The sequence below is a fragment of the Trachypithecus francoisi genome, unplaced genomic scaffold (assembly GCF_009764315.1).
Source record: "Trachypithecus francoisi isolate TF-2019V2 unplaced genomic scaffold, Tfra_2.0 Lachesis_group0, whole genome shotgun sequence".
In the NCBI taxonomy this organism is placed as follows: domain Eukaryota; kingdom Metazoa; phylum Chordata; class Mammalia; order Primates; family Cercopithecidae; genus Trachypithecus; species Trachypithecus francoisi.
Window position 1 is genome coordinate 107,972,944 of NW_022681453.1, and position 13,744 is coordinate 107,986,687.

General features: G+C 38.6%; 1 protein-coding gene and 1 pseudogene across 6 annotated transcripts in view; one reads left to right on the forward strand and one right to left on the reverse strand.

The window, feature by feature from the left end:
* The window catches only part of ROBO2 (roundabout guidance receptor 2), a 619,239-nt gene that overhangs the window by 350,838 nt on the left and 254,657 nt on the right, over positions 1–13,744 (reverse strand). The window lies entirely within an intron of this gene.
* Positions 5,263–6,986, forward strand: LOC117083667 (annotated as a pseudogene).

Sequence of the window (13,744 nt, forward strand, 5' to 3'; positions counted from 1 at the left end):
ACCTGATATCAAGGTCTTGAGATAACTGTCATAAGATACAATTAAGGCTCAACTCAGGAGAGCAAGTATGAAACATCAACAGCAGGTGAGTATTGCCAAAGAAGGGTTAATGTGCTTGGAGCATGAAGGTCATAGTCCTGGGCAGTTGGAAATCCTTGAATGTGTAAAGGTGGGAGTGAACATGGGTGAGAGCCAGTGTGGGAAATATGTTTATGGGCATGGAGGGAGTGGGATAAAACACTATTTGATACAAGCAATTACATACACTTTTCTTTATAACTGTAATATATATGTTATATATAACATATATGTTATATCTGTGTTCTTGTTTCATAATAAAGGTCTTAGAAACTAAAATATTCAAGAATGAAAATATCTATAAAATACAGCCCATCCAACCAAGTGTGGATATTACCTAAACACGTTTCCATTTCTTTCCTGACATCCCATTTCCGTACTTACCGTTTGCCTAGGTCTTGGTCATCAATTTGCTACATTTCTTCTGACCTTGTGTCATGTTCCTTTATATTGTGAAATTTTGCCACCAAAAAATGTCTTAAGCATTGTATTAGACAAACACCACTCCCAATTAGGACTGACAACTTCCAACTGATTTCAGAATGCAACTAGAGCTTTTGAGTATGCTTAATTCTCCCATCACCAGACCTCTGTTGAAGCAAATTTTCTCAGTGATACTTCAAATTTGAGCGCCTCTTCATTACAGATCTCTTTCCAGTCATACAATATAGTGTCAAACATAATTCCTTCCAAGGAACACTGTGTTTGGCCAGAAGTCAAAGAAGCACAAAAACATCATTTCATTCGGTTATTCTAGACTATCTTGTGTTTTGTGAATGAATCTTTTATTTATAAGATTATTCATAGTCACGTGTGGAGCCTGGGGATGCAAACCTTTTGTCTTCTCTCATTTTATTATGTATTATGGCATAAAACAGTGCCTGCTTAGGACTTGCTCCACCAAAGTTATTAACAAGAAGTCTCTCTCAGCTCTCTCCATTTAAGTCTTCCATACTTGAAGCCCTGTTATCTCCTGATTGCTCAGAACCACTTCCCATGGTGCTATCTGCATGGAAAATACCCGTGCACTGCGCCCAAACATTTGATCATTTACACCTATCTTCTGTACTTAACTGTCCTTTCGTCCGTCTCAAACAAAGGACCATCTGTTCTTGGTATGTTCCCTTAGTTTGTTATACATATTTCTATTAGCACTCGTCTCTTTGCTCAGTTCTCTGTTCACTTGCCTCTTGCCTGTCTTAGTTGTCTTTGTATTTCCTGCACATTGTCTAAATTATAGCACATTCTTGGCATTGCTTAAATCCTTTCCTAGTGGTTACATGAATGTGAACGAGTAAGTTCAAGTTAAAACTATAACACTTGACCAATCTCTATTGCCCTTTAAATTCTAATACTTAAATTTTAACTATCTAGTGAGTCTAACACCTCTCTCTAAAATTTTTCCAATATAAAACTTTTCCTTTTTCTTTCTTTCTTTTTGTGAGACGGGGTCTCTGTCTCTGTCACCCAGGCTGGAGTGCAGTGGCATAATCACAGCTCACTGCAACCTCAAACTCCTGGGCTCAAGCGATCTTCCTATCTCAGCTGCCTAAGCAGCTGGAACCACAGGTATGCTACCACGCTTGGCTAATTTCTTAATTTTTTTTTTTTTTTTTTTTGGAGATGGGGTCTCCCCATGTTGCCCAGGCAGATCTTGAATTCCTGGGTTCAAGTGATCCTCCCGCCTTGGCCACTCAAAGTGCTGGGTTTACAGGTATGAGCCATTGTGCCCAGCCTAATATATTTCTAATATACAGAGAAGTACAGCAAGCAATATGCCCACCACCCAAATTTATGTGATATTTTTAAAATTCCTTTATATTCCTTTGATAAATTATGAAAAAAATCTAGAACCCCTTTATTAACTATCTTGTTAGTCAACTAGAATCCTTTCATTTGGAATTGTGTATTGTATGTATGGGATTACTGAAGAACAAAATGAACAGTAAAGCACCTTGCCTACTTTGCATACCTAAAATTATGAATTTAATAACTCAAAAAAGATTTCTAAACTTTTTAGGAACCTTGATTTTAGTTGCAAGCCACATTCATTAAAATGTGTGATATATAAATTATACATATCAGATAATGTTTTAAAAAGAGATAAAAAAAGAAAGATTTTTTAAAAATTGCTTGTAATCTACAAGTGAAGTACCAGGTTTTGCCACTAGAGGGAAGCTACCTTCAAACGCAATAAAAGTTTTTTTTCCTTTTTTCTTTTTCTTTTTTTGTCTGTAGTTCAACAAGTCCCCTCCGTTGTCTGGTCAGATATTTGGCCAACATACAAATCAGTACCCTTCAACAACAATAAATGTAAAGACAATGTTTAATTAAATAAGAGTCCTTTTTTTCCCTAAGAGCTAGAAAGAGAAACAAAGAACCATGTAACTGGCAACTGCAATTTGCGTCCCTCTAGAGGCAAAAGGAAATCTATAATTTGCCTTGAGAAAGTGGGAAAAGATCAAGAGGCAAAGACAGAAGCAGCGCCAAAGTGCAATCTTATTCCTTTACCATCTGTCACAATCACTGTCATTCCCCAAAGGCCATGTTTAAAAATGAGACAAGAGAGGGCTCCTAAGAACCTGAAAATGGTCAGAGTTCTGAATCACACTGAAACATTAAAACTCAACAATACCAGCCAGCAATTGCTAGAAATCAAGAGTAAAAATGTCTTCCAGTGTAAGGCCACGGTGGGGAGAGGAGTTTTAAAACAAGAGGGTAAGAGAAAGAAAATGATCCCGACATAAGCCTTTAGAAATCTATTTCATGAATGGTGGCTTTATGTCTTGAAGTTTATTTATTTGGTGTATTGAATTAAAATATACAGCTGCAATTTCAAGAATTATACTGCCATGATTTGAACAGGTGAATTCATATTCCATGTGACAAATTTCAAATTGCTCAGCTGTTGTATACCAACAAAAATCAATCAGGCATACAATTGCAGTCGTAAGTCATGGATTGACCACGTTGCTATCTTTTTGGGTTCTTAGGCTCTCTACCACTTGGGGGCAGACTGAACAGCAACAGAAAAGGAGGAGCAATAGCATAAGCAACCTTCTCAACAGTCTCTAAGTGCGTTTTCAAACATAAGTGGGTGAATAGAAGCCACTCAACATCCATTAAAATCTGTTTCACACATACCTGGACAATGCAGACATTATGACATAGTCAGAGATTCATTTGAATAATTTCATATTGAAGTTGTACATGAAAAAAAGGCATATTCTATATTGTCCTTCACCACCACTGTCCATTCCAAGCATTATTGATAATGGAAAAAGATACAAAAGAGTCTTCTTTGCTATTTTCCTTTCCTCTTTAGAGGCTTCAATTAAAGCTGTCTTACTTGTAGCACACTCAATTGTAGTATAAACTTTCCAGCCCACGGATCTCAAAAGGACAAATTCTAACGAACAAAGGCCTAGACTACTTAGATATTCAATGTTGTTCTGTCAATCAGCATGAGCAATTGGGTTATCAGTTTGCAGAAACTTTAAAAAGGCCCAAAGACAAATTCTAATCTTAACAGCAGATTTCTGTATGTATGCCTCATCAGTGACTGAAGTCACTCTAATAAAAATCCTTATTCCTGGGCAAGGGAGACATTAAACAATACAGGATATAAAAGAACGGTTAATTATTTATCCAGAGTTAGAATAATGTATGCATATAATGAACCAGAATTCTGTGACTTTATCTTTTACTTTCGTTAAATTCAAAGAATGAACTTCCTAACACCTGGCACATAAGCAATTAAGCTCATAATGGACTTGGCCATTGCCCATATTGTCAATATGGCAAGAGCAGATTAAAATGAAAAATAGAAACATAATTACTTTCCAGGTATTATATTATTGGGTAAGGAGCACAGACTAATCAAAATCATTGACTTGGTCATGCCTCTAGAAGATGGATCTGCCAGATTTAAATGGAGAAATATAGACTTTGATAGAAGATGGATTAGAACCATTGTCATCTAAGAAAAGAGTCTCAAATGCACGAAAGCAATCCTGATGACCTGAAGTACAATAATTTCATAAATAATATTACCTTGACATTGATTTATATAAAATGTTAACCATCTTTAATTTCTCAATCATAGTATGTAGTAGAGATCATTGGCTGGTTCACGGTAGCACTTACAACTTACAGGGCAATAACTATATCCTAGGCATTGTATTTAGGCATTCCACTTTACATGTATTATCTAATTTAGTACTTGACCTTATAAAGTCCTTATTTCATAGATGAGAATATCGAGGTTTAAGTAATTTGTGCTAAGCAGTTTGTGCAAGTGGTGGAGTCCTAGTTTGAATCAACCTCAGTTTTACTTTAAAATGCATAATTTTAATTTATATAGTCTCTTGCTAATTATTATTCTGGTTTGCTAGTATTCCAGAACAGACATAATGGCAAACATAAATAATATAAATATTTGTATTCATAACGTCATCCATAATGGTAAAACAGGCCCCTGCAGCAGATGTTCCTAATGCAATATCTGTATTATTCTATTTTTTATTAATGGAACTAGAGTATTGGAAGAATACATAAGGTGACCAGTCATAAAACTACATCACTGGCTGCGCATGGTGGCTCAGGCCTGCAATCCCAGCACTTCGGGAGGCTGAGGTGGAGGATCACCGGGGATCAGCGGTTCCAGACCAGCCGGGCCAACATGGCGAACCCCACCTCTACTAAAACTACAAAATGGCGGGGGCCTGTGATTCCAGCCGCCCCGGAAGCTGAGGCGCGATCATGGCTTGAACTCAGGGGGAGGAGCTTGCAGTGTGCGGAGACTATGCCGCCATACTCCAGCCTGGGCGACAGAGCCAGACGCTGCCTCAAAACAAATAAAGTAAAATTAACTACATCACCCCACCTTCTTCACAATGTAGGGCCTTGTATTAAAATGTTGGACAACTTCCTGCCTCCGCGACCCAGCCCCCGAGCAGCCCCGCAGAACCCCGCCGAACCCCGCCGAACCCCGCCGAACCCCGCCCAGCCCCCGCCGAACCCCGCCGAACCCCGCCCAGCCCCCGCCGAACCCCGCCCAGCCCCCGCCGAACCCCGCCGAACCCCGCCGAACCCCGCCGAACCCCGCCGAACCCCGCCCAGCCCCCGCCGAACCCCGGCGAACCCCACCCAGCCCCCGCCGAACCCGAGCAGCGGAAGCGGAAGATGGCTGTGCCACCCACGTAGGCGGATCTTGGCAAGTCTGCTGGGGATGTCTTCACCAAGGGCTACGGATTGGCTTAACAAAGCTTGATTTGAAAACGAAATCTGAGGATGGACTGGAGTTCACAAGCTCAGGCTCAGCCAACACTGAGATCACCAAAGTGACGGGCAGTCTGGAATCCAAGCACAGACGGACGAGTGCGGCGTGAGGCCTACGGAGAAACGGAACCCCGACAACACACTAGGCGCCGAGATGACCGTGGACGGTCAGCGTGCCCGTGGACTGAGGCTGACCTTTCCTTCATCCTTCTCACCTAACACTGGGGGGAAAATGCTAAAATCAAGACAGGGTGCAAGCGGGAGCACATTGACCTGGGCTGTGACGTGGATTTCCACATTGCTGGGCCTTCCACCCGGGGTGCTCCAGTGCTGGGTTGCCGGGTTACAGGGCTGGCTGGCCGGCTACCGGATGAATTTTGAGACTGCAAAGTCCTTCCTGAGTGACCCAGAGCAACTCTGCAGTTGGCTACAAGACTGAAGAATTCCAGCTTCACACTAATGTGAATGAGGGGACAGAGTTTGGTGGCTCCATTTCCCAGAAGGTGAACAAGAAGTTGGAGACCGCTGTCCATCTCGTCTGGACAGCAGAAAACAGTAACACGTGCTTCAGAATAACAGGCACGTATCTGATTGACCCTCAAGCCTGCTTCTCGACTACAGGGAACAACTCCAGCCTGATAGGTTTAGGATACACTCAGACCCTAAAGCCAGGTATCAAACTGACACTGTCAGCTCTCCTGGATGGCAAGAACGTCAATGCTGGTGGCCACAAGCTTGGTCTAGGACTGAAATTTCAAGCATAAACGGATACTGTACAATTGTTTAATTTAAAACTATTTTGCAGCATAGCTACCTTCAGAATTTAGTGTATCTTTTAATGTTGTATGTCTGGGATGCAAGTATTGCTACATATATTAGAGCGCCAGGTTAAAGATGGTTCAGCTTTAAGATGTTACCCTTTCAGAGGGACAGAAGAAACGCATTTCCAAAAAAGGTACTTTCAGTGGTAGACCTGGGGGGAACTCGGTAGCCCCTTTGAGATGCCAGGTTTCTTTTTTATGTAGAAATGCCTTCAAGTGGTAGGTGATAATATGTAGGCACTTTGTAAATTCATAGTGAGTAAATGAATTAAATTATGATTTCCTGAGAATCGAACCTTGGTTTCCTAACCCTAATTGAAGAGAGACTCGCTGCTTGACAGTGTGTACAAACTCACGTGAATGAGACTTTTTAGACAGATCTTCATGACCTGTTCCCACCCCAGTTCATCGTGGTCACCTCTTTTACACTAAATGGTCTGCAGGGTGTGGTCACTGTTTCTTTTGTGCCATTTTGGGGTGGAGAAGGTGGATGTGATGAAGCCAGTAATTCAGGACTTATTCCTTCCTGTGTTGTTTTTTGCCCTTGCACCAGAGTAAGAAATAGCTTCTAGGAGCTCCAGCTATAAGCTTGGAAGAGTCTGTGTGATTGTAATCACATGGTGACAACAGTCAGAAGCTAAATTGGACTTCTTTTGTATTCTCATCAATTTGTTTTTTAACAGTTTAATGGGTACATTCTAGAGTCTTCCATTTTGTGTGGAATTAGATCCTCCCCTTCAAATGCTGTAATTAACATTACTTACAGAAACTTGAATAAAGTATTGAAACCTCAAAAAAAAAAAAAAATGCTGGGCAATAAGTTACAAGCAAAAAACCCTGGCTCTTTTTAAAATGAGACAAACTTATCAGCCTCTTACCCTTTTGCCTTTTATCATTCTTTTCTTTCTTTTTTAAATCAGCTTTCTTAGTTGAATGTCATTCTTATTATTCCATACATAAGATGTTGTGCAAACCTTGCCATCCATGTAGCCAGTTACATTGGGAAGGCCGAGAAACTTGCCAAAACATTGGAGGTATATATTCATAATTTGTATACAGCATTAACTTTCAAAAATCTTTTTTTTTTTTTTTTTTGAGACGGAGTCTCGCTCTGTCGCCCGGACTGGAGTGCAGTGGCCAGATCTCAGCTCACTGCAAGCTCCGCCTCCCGGGTTCCCGCCATTCTCCTGCCTCAGCCTCCCGAGGAGCTGGGACTACAGGCGCCCGCCACCTCGCCCGGCTAGTTTTTTGTATTTTTAGTAGAGACGGGGTTTCACCGTGTTAGCCAGGATGGTCTCGATCTCCTGACCTCATGATCTGCGCGTCTCGGCCTCCCAAAGTGCTGGGATTACAGGCTTGAGCCACCGCGCCCGGCCTCAAAAATCTTTTACTAGCAGTTGAATAAAATTACTAACTGATAACAGCACAGTTTTAAAAAAATGTGAGTGAAGGGATTAGAGGATATGAATTCAAAGTCACCTCTAGCTTTCAAATTTTATGATTTTATTTGATTAAGCATCTCAAAGTTGAGAGACGAACGAATCAACTTCACAAGCATTTACTGTTTGGTCCAACACTGTAAAATTTGATTAAGTAAAGCCCAGACTTGTTGGAATTCATCACACAATGCCATTCACCCTCAGACCTTGTAACTCAAATATGTGAGAGTAGATTGATCTGATAAAAATCAATGTGGTCTAAATAATGAAATTTAATTTCCATTTAAAATTGTGTGCTTGTTTATATATAGTTACACTTACCATGCTTCTATTTATGTCGTTATTCTAAGACTGTTCTGCAAATAAGACCTTTGTGTAGTTCCAAGTTCATATTTATTAGTTTGCAAAAGGTTGATTTTTGTTTCCTCCATTGTACAGAGAAGGAAACTGAGGCTTTGAAGACATTAAGGCACTTCCGGGATCACAGTAATGTGATCCAGCTTTCTTCTCCCTATACCACATTGTTTTATTTTCACTTTTTTTATTATTCAGAATATTCATGAACTTAAACAATACTAATTTTGCTAATGAGATAAATACAAACCAAAAATAAGTTTATTTTTCACAAGACAAACCCTACCCACATTCCTTACAGCAGTTATATGGGACAACCTTGCTCTATGATGAACTGAATGAAACAATTTTGGGAAATAATTTTCTCTCTCTCTGCCCTCCCACCCTCAATGGCTTGATATATAATGCCTTGTGTACAATCTTGTCAAAATACAAGAAATAGATGATATATTTTCTAACACTTCCCTGTCAACCCTATGATGTTAGAATTCTGTGATTCACAGTCTATTCTCTGGTATATTTGTAAAATGACATGCAAGACACAGAAACTGTAAGTCTTGGAGTCCCAGAACATCTCCCGAAACAACCTGATAGCAGAATCTCATGCATAAATTTTAATCCTGTTGAATCAATGTTATAATTATTAGGCTTAGTAACTAATGACATAGTCACTAGTGTTGGTTTTGACTTAAGATAAAACACCTTAAAACAAAAACACATCAATAACACGTAAAAGAGAACTCTGCTTAAAGAAGAAGGCCAAATGCTAGATGCAATTCTTTAAAAAGTCAATAACTAAAATATGGAGTCAAGTCAGCATGTAGACTAAGTAAGATGGGTAGCAATGGAATCTAAGTTGGGGTTTTCAATTTGCAGGTGGTATATGGATAATCATTTTCAGTGCTTGCCGAATGTTTGTGGTGGGCCCCCCGCTCCAGAAACATGGCTAGATTGCCCTCTGACTTCTTTGTGGTTGTGTGTGGTATGTGACTTGTAACCTATGAGTTGTAACAGAATATGGCATGCATTACTATGGGCTGAGGGATTTATGTTGTTACAAAAACTTCCAGAACTCTCCTTTCCCTCAGCCACTATCACCAGGGTGTCAACATTCCTTCACCCTGGATACTGAAGGAAAGTCAACACTTATGCCAGAGCAAGGCCCCAGCCAAACTGAAATAGGCATGTAGCCCAAGGACTGATAGACCTTAGAGCTTTTTTAAAAAAAGTTTGCTTTTAAAAACAGTGATCCTTCCTGGGCACGGTGGCTCACACTGTAATCCTAGCACTTTGGGAGGCCAAGGCAGGCAGATTACCTGAGGTCAGGAGTTTGAGATCAGCATGACCAATGTGGAGAAACCCCATCTCTACCAGAAATCCAAAATCAGCCGGGCGTGGTGGTGCACGCCTGTAATCCCAGCTACTCAGGAGGCTGAGGCAGGAGAATTGCTTGAACCCAGGAGGCGGAGGTTGTGGTGAGCCGAGATTGCAACATTGCACTCTAGCCTGGGTGACAAGAGCGAGACTCTGGCTCAAAAACAAACAAACCAAAAAACACAAAACAAAATAAAACAAAAAAACACTGATCTAGAGACTGGGAATGGTTGGGGAAGGTAGGGATAGGAAGAGATTTGTGAAAAAATAAAGAATTACAGCTAGATATGAGGAATAAGTTCTAGTATTCTATACCACCACGGGATGACTATAGTCAACAATAATACACTATATAATTTCAGATAGTTAGAAGGACCATACGGAATACTCCCAACACAAAGAAATGATTAATGTTTGAAATTATAGATACGCTAATTACCCTGATTACTGCATATTATATGTATCAAAACATTATTATATGCCTCACAAATACGTACAATTGTTATGTATCAATTAAAAAATTAAATGGAAAAACCACTGCATATTATATGTATCAAAACATTATTATATACCTCACAAATATGTACAATTGTTATGTATCAATTAAAAAATTAAATGGAAAAACCACTGAAATTTGGGGTCTGTTTGTTAACACAGCATCCCTTACCCATCCTGAGTGATGAAATAAAAATTGGTACTTGAAATAACAAATGGCTTTATCTTGTCCCTTTCATCTTTATCTGATGGAAAGTGGAGTAGGCTACAAGAAGCATTTTCTTTTATTGATACAGCTGCTAGGTTCCAATTAGAAATTTTAAGAAATGAAGATAAGCTTTGTATTATCAGCTATGAAATTCAGCATGAGTCTAAAAGTCAACAGAAAAGGTAAATAAAGGTCATAGATTGTTAGATTTGGTGATAATTAAGATTTCTGAATTTTTAAAATGTGTGCTGCATAATTCCCAGGAGTAGCTGCCATCTTGAATTCTGACATGTATGTCTCTATTCACTCTCATGGTAGAGGAGGACTGTTTTCTCTTTGCTCAAGTTAGACATTTTCACTCACCAATAGTGCAAACTATGTGTACCCTTCACTCAAGACAGTTAAAGTTTAGGAAAATATGTAGTCATTAAACTCTTCAATTTGCCAGAGGGATCTTTATGGCCTAAGAATGAAAACGATAAATTATCTGACTTGTCTAGTCACACTCACTCAAAAATCTTTAAAAATATATAGGTTTCTATTTTCTACATTAGATATTACTACTTCCATATTGGTTTATGTGTGAATTGAAAGGTAAGACAAAAAATAAACATTAAAACACCCTCATTCACCTTCTCTTGTGTCCTTGCTTAGATACAGCCATGGGAGATTTTTTGTTTCTTTAAAGGCACTTATAAAACTGATTTCATAAAATGCTTCCAAATAATACACGTAAAACTCATCATTTGCCAACAATACGAATGATAGGATACGAGATGGAGATCAAAAACTTAAAACCACTGACTGGTCATTTTGAAAGTTATCTAGATATGTAATCACAAAAATACTCAGTAAACAAAACTTCTGCCTGTTTTTATTTATGAAGTATCAGATGTTAGATACAAAAATAAGCTGAAAAACATCTGGAATTCAACTGGCTGTCACATATATATGCTCAAGAAGGATAAAAACTTAACAAGCTTTAAAATTTTCTGAATCATTTGTGTTTTTCTTTTTTGAGATGCAGTCTTGCTCTGTCGCCCAGGCTGGAGTGCAGTGGGGTGATCTCAGCTCACTGCAACCTCTGCCTCCCAGGTTCAAGCAATTCTCCCTCAGCCTCCCCAGTAGCTAGGATTATAGGCACGCACCACCACACCTAGCTATCTTTATATTTTTAGTAGAGACGGGATTTCACCATGTTAGTCTGTCTGGTCTTCAACTCCTGACCTCAAGTGATCTGACCACCTCGGCCTCTCAAAGTGTTGGGATTACAGGCGTGACCCACTGCACCCAGCCCTGAGTCATTTGTTTTGAGTGATGTTTTAAAAGATGAAAGAATGAGACAGGTGTGTACTAGAAACAAATGATTATGATAAAGAGATTAGTGATCCACATTAAAGCATATCCTACTAACATACAACAAGAACCCTGAGAAGTTAAGATTCAGTACTTTTCAAGTGAACCTGGTTAAATCCCCACTTCCTGTAAATCATGACGCTGTATGGGAACTTTGATGTCACACTGAATCCTTTTCGTTCTTAATCGCTGACCTAGTGGTTTCAAAACATTTTCGGCAATTATATTCTCACCAAAGATCATGATGATAGGATGGTCTTAGCATTAGATCTTGGATGAGTTAAGAGCAAAACAGTAGAAGCCAAATAGCCACATATATTTCTAAATGACTAAATCTTTTAAAATCTAGTTTGGCAAAAATACAGTTTATCTGTGGAATCTGACAAATCATGTATAAGACATATCTGATTGGAGCTACCAAAAGCACCAGGATATTTCTAGTGCACATACAATAGCATAGTATTGTTGGAAATACCTGATGTGTGTAGTTTTGTGGCCTTTAGCAAAAACCAGAAACAAAGCTATGAAGAATGACAAGCACAAATTATAACCCAGTCAACTAATGAGAAAAAGAAAACGTTAGAAATGAATACATATATTGGGGTAAATCTCCTATTACCAAAATTGATTTTTCCATGCATTTTAGATTTTGTTTTGATTACATAAATTAAGTGAGTCAGAAAATAAATTTAAATCTGCCCACAAAAATTCATAATAAAATGTATAGTGGATTACTTCTGCTATGACATTTCAATTCACTCATCAGAAGACATCTGATTACTCATGAGGGCTTATATTACATTAGCCTCTTCACTCATGACAAAAAGGCTGTATTAGACCTAATCCATTATGGAGTTTCTGTTCTTTTAATTTTTTTTTTTTTCACTTAAAGTTCATCATTACTATCCACACTGAATTCTATATTAAATAGTAATTCTATATTTAAATAGACATTGTATTGGCAAATCTTGGTCTTATAGGGTTGTTCTAAATTATGTTTCATCTATTAGGATATTGGATAACTGTTCTGAAAAACAGGGCTTGATTCTTAAGAGAAACAAGATAATGAAGCTTTGCACAATACCATTTAATTTTGAGACATCTCAACTGGGAAGAAATGCACAATTTTTCTGAAAGACACAATTGCTCTCTCTGGAAATTAGTATCCTTCTTTTTCTCTAGAACCAGATTTCAACTGAACTTCAAGACAAATAGACACAAGATAAATCTTTTCTTATATATCCTCAATTGCAGGAATGTTATACTCCAAACAGAATTAGATCCATTGCCTTGCTTTCTTATCTGCTTTAGGGTTCTCAAGACACAGGAATTCATTTCTCCTGAAATGGGTCTTCAAAAACATCTTTCTCAATTTAATTTCTCACAGGTTCTCAATTGGCTGCAACATTCAATTTGAAGGTGTAGAGATTTACTTTTATCCAAAACTTTTTTTAGATACCATCAGACTACAAATAGGGACTAAATTGTATTAATGTTAGAGTTAGCTTTTTAAAGACAATTTCGCAATAAACAGGCTCTTAATTTGAGTTTATGTGTACATAAAATTTGATTTGTGATCCATTAAAGGAAATTTAAAATAAGAGGAAATTTTCCTCTTTCAGTCACTGAAACCCTAGGAGGGGATATAATTTTGAATGAAGAATATCTGCATGGCCATGTCAGACAGTACATAGAAAACAAACTTGAAGCCTTTAAACCTTTTTAGTGGAAGAAAGAGCTACTGTCTAACTACCGCTTGCTTTCCATTTTCAGTTACAATGAATTACATGCAGGACGATTTTACATTAAGGAATGAAGGAAATCACTTGTGGCATTAATTTGTTTTAAGCCTTACTGTTACTGTTTTACAAGTACCACTGCTTTAAAAATCAGTCATCTCCCTATGGACTGTTCAACAGTATCACAGACACAAATGTGGTTCTTGCTGATGTAAATGTCTGATTCCTCTTGGATTGTCCAGAGAAACATTTCAGCTAGGTCAGTGTCTCTGAAGAAAAGAAAGATGATATTTTGCCTTTTGCAGACAGGGCAGTTGCCATCACTCATCTGGGAAGAGAGCTAAAAACACTGGACCAGAGATGAATCTGAGAGCCAAGCTCTTAGGAGTAGTGTTGCCAGATAAGCACATTTAATACAAGTGTTTTTATGTACTAAACTTGGCAATCCTAATGATGAGACTTTCATTATCACTCAGTGGCTTCTTCCAGGAGAATCTGAATGAAGAAATCTCTCCATAAGCATGAAGGCACATTATAGATAATCAATGGATAGAAGCTCTTTTCAGTCCCTCCAGATGGAAACACCAGAATCTAGGTAGA